Source organism: Mus caroli, chromosome 9 (assembly GCF_900094665.2).
Source record: "Mus caroli chromosome 9, CAROLI_EIJ_v1.1, whole genome shotgun sequence".
Classification (NCBI taxonomy): Eukaryota; Metazoa; Chordata; class Mammalia; order Rodentia; family Muridae; genus Mus; species Mus caroli.
This window is the reverse complement of record NC_034578.1, coordinates 64,450,328-64,454,240: the sequence shown is the minus strand read 5'-3', so window position 1 is coordinate 64,454,240 and position 3,913 is coordinate 64,450,328. Positions and strand designations below refer to the sequence as shown.

The 3,913-nt window shown below is 46.5% G+C and overlaps 1 protein-coding gene across 1 annotated transcript in view; it reads left to right on the top strand.

Moving 5' to 3' along the window:
• The window catches only part of Tln2 (talin 2), a 425,269-nt gene that overhangs the window by 395,593 nt on the left and 25,763 nt on the right, over positions 1-3,913 (top strand). The window lies entirely within an intron of this gene.

Genomic DNA, 3,913 nt, shown 5'->3' with positions numbered 1-3,913 from the left:
GCCTGGGGGAGGAGGAGGAGGAGGGGGCAGAAAGAACATGCCTGGGGGAGGAGGAGGAGGAGGGGGCAGAAAGAACATGCCTGGGGGAGGAGGAGGAGGAGATGGCAGGGGGTGGGGTAAATTGAAGGTCAAAGCCAACCATAAAAGGTATTGAAAGGTCTCTCAAGCTGGGGAGATAGCTCAGTTTGCTTACCATGCAAACACAAGGGACCTGAAATTTGATCCCCAGCACCCATGTGAGAAAACTGAATGAGGCTACACACACCTATAATCTCAGTACTGAGGGTAGTGGTGTAGTAAAGACAGAGGGATCCCAGAGACTAGCCAAACCAGCAAGTTCCAGGGTGAGTGAGAGACCCTGTCTCAACAAACAAGGTGGGAAGCAGCCGAGGAAGATGCCTGATGTTTGCCTTACAAACACATATATGTGCACCCACATAAAACACATATACATTCATACATGCACACACATACATATGCATGTGTGTGCACTCCTACACACAGACACACACACCATAATGGGAGTTCTTGTTACAGAGACCCAAGTTTATTCTAAAAATATCCAGAACCCCAGCCTCCATGACTGCCTAAAGAGAATCATTGCTAGTGGCCTGCTAGCCTCTGGTGGCTTCCCACCATCCTTGAGTGAGTGGCATAGGACACTTCAAGAGAGCCCAGCCTGCTGTGTCCACTGTGGAGCTAGGACTAGAAGGCAAAGACAGAAAATTCTGGGCAGCAGATGTCATAGTTATGGTTGGTACATAAACCTTAGGTTTGTGTAGACCCTGTTTTCTAGCCATCTTTAGAACCTTGTATGGGCTGGAGCAGAGCCCAGGAGAGTTTGTTCAAGAGCCAGGGAAAACACCATATGTATGTATGTATGTATGTATGTATGTATGTATGTATGTCTCTCTCTCTCTCTCCGCCCCCCCCCCCCCGTGTGTGTGTGTGTGTATGTAAAATTTATCACCTCCCATCTCTGCTCTACCTTTCCCAAACCTAAAAATAAAAAGGAGTCCCAGGCCATCTCAGATATACAATTGTTGTCTCTAGAAGACAACTGCCAAGCATTGGGTTTCTTTGTTTTTCTTTCTACTGCCACACCAAATGAATGACCAGAAACCCACAAAAACCTTTCCCTTGTTAAGGTCATCCCACAGTTCAGCAACAGACTAGGAGCAGGTCCTCGCTCCTGTTAGCCCTGGCTCTGTTCTGGTTCTAGCAGTCACTGCTTTCTTCTTAAATCATCTTCTTGTGTTAACAATTTCAGGTTTTTAAGGACTCGTGTTCATCCAGAGAACTGCAGTCATTGCTATAAAGTATTGTTTGTTGGTACTGGTTTTGTTTGGAAAAAAATAGTCTGGCGGTGGTGGCACATTCCTTTAATCCCAGCAGTCAGGAGGCAGAGGCAGGTGGGTCTCCACGAGTTTGAGGTCAACTTGGTCTATAGATGCCTTTGCCTGAGGCGGATAAAAGGGGTCCAGAGTCTCTGAGAACATTAGAGAAGGTCCAGGAAGCATCCACAGGCTACACATCCAGGCACCCTACTTAAGGGCTGACTAGGCGCTGTGTCCAGCTCCAACCGTAAGGATCATCAGAGGGGAAGATCAGCATCATAGGGGATGGTGTCCTGTGTCGAGGAGGAAGCTTCATCAGGCAAGTGCTGGTGTGGGCTGAAGGCTAGGATGAGGAGGGAATGCCAGTGCTTGCTGTTCTAGGACTCTAGGAAGAATGCCTATGGCTGCTCACATGGCACAAACACAAGGTTCCTCTTGAATCTCCCGTAGAGTTGAGACTCAGTCTTCCATGTTGCTGACCGACCTAGATTTTGGGTGACTCTTCTTGACGATGTGCCATGATTCTTCCCATCACTCTATACAGCTGTTGTCCTTGCCATCCATACTTTTGGTACACATAGGAAATGTGCTGTTTCTCTGAGACTCTTTAGAGAGCTGGCTGGGGCCAGAGTGAAGCCATTAACAGAAAAACCAGCTCAATGGCATAAAGCTAGTGTTATACAATGAGCAGAACTCATCCCATCTTTGCAAGAAGAATTTTTTTGTATATAGGCTAGAGGTGGCTCAGTGACTAAGAGCACATGCTGCTCTTGAAGAGGACAGGAGTTTGATCCCCAGAACCTGTGGTTGGGCCCACAGCTGCCTGAGACTCTGGGGATCTGATGGCCTCTCCTGGCCTCTGGTAGGCACCCACATGCACACCATATATATTCACAGAAGCCAAACACATATCCATGTAAATACACAAGAATTGGTTTTGTGTGTACCTAAAAGGTATATGTTCACATGCACACACACACACACAAAGAAACACAGCACCTAGAACATCTCTCAAACTCTTCAAAAGGAGATACCAAATTGATAACACCTGCCTAGAGAACCCCACTTCTGCCTTTTTATAAAAATCTTTTTAACTTTCAGCATACACAGGGTCCCGTTTAGGCAGAGCCACCATGGCTGCCCTAGGCAGCACCTCAGTGCTCATGGGAAAGCATTGGCCTCCTGCACTTGCTGTGATCTGCTTCATCCTGGAAGATTTGCTCCACAAGGCACGATGCAGATATCAGCTTCCCTGCCCCCAGTTGTTCTTCTGCTGGAGATCTGGGACAGGGTTACCATTCACATCCCTGGCAGAACTTTAATGTGGGTCTGTGTCCTGATATCAGAAATCATGTTGACTTAATCACAGAATTAAAAATAGAACAGCTCACCTCCTGGCTGTCTAGAGCTAAGACACTTTACCTCAGGGCTGCTCTCTGCCTTAAAGGGCCATCTGTTCCCAGAAGTGGCACTCTGTGACTACCTCAAGGGCTCTTCTCCCGGCCACAGACATCTTCAGTCATGGCAGTTTGATGATTCAAATGCTTCAAGGTCCCACACCTGTAACCCCGCCCCCCCAGCATTAATGAGGCTCAAGTTATAGAAAAAAGCAGTGGGTATTTCTGGGTCTCTGAAAGCCGTGTTGTAATTGAAATATGAATATACTTCTCAGCTGCAGATTTTCCAGGCAGCCGATGACCTGCTCTTCTTTATTACCGATTTGTTTCAATTTTCTACACTTTGCCCAAAACTCATTGTACAAAATTCTCTTAAGAACTAATGCATTTTTTATTAAAAAGATTCTTAAGCATGACAGGGCAGCAGACCCATATTTAGTAGATAGGATTGAAGTGGTTTCAATTCTGTGTATATTGGCATAAAGATTTATGTTATTTGAGTCTTGTTCCATAGCCCAGGCTGGCACTTGCTATTCTCCTGCATCAGCCTCCCAAGTGCTGGGATTACAGACATGTGTCACCATGGCTTCTCTTTGTGATTTTAATTTACATTATCTTTTTTTAGTGTTCGAGAATTTCATACCTGCATACAGTGTCTCTTGGTCAAGACCAGCCCCAGTTCCTCCCATCCAATCTCTCCCTTGCTTCCCCTTCTAGCATTTGCCTCCAACTTTATGTGCCTTTTTTTTTTTTTAGTGGATAAAGCGCTACCAGTGTGTGCATGGGTATAGGGCCATCTACTGGAGCATGGGCATCATCCCTGAAAACTGACTTCCTGACAGCAGCCACCAGTTGCCATAGCTCCTCAGCATGGACTGGGGTCCTGTATGACCTCCTCACTGCCATGACTAGAGTTTGGCTAGCTTGATCTTTCACAGGTCCTGTGCATACCATCACAGCCACTGTGAGCCACTAAGTCTCTTCTTCATAAAAATTCATAGTTCTTTGAGAATTCTGTATAATGAGTTTTAACCATAGTCAATCCTTTGTCTAGTTTCTCCCTTCCCTGGATCCATCCCCTTCCTCTCCCCCCTTCTTTCTCCCCCTCCCCTCCTCTCCCCATTCTTTTCTCCTTCCCTCCCCCCTCCCTTTTCCATGCCCTACATAAACTCTATTCCT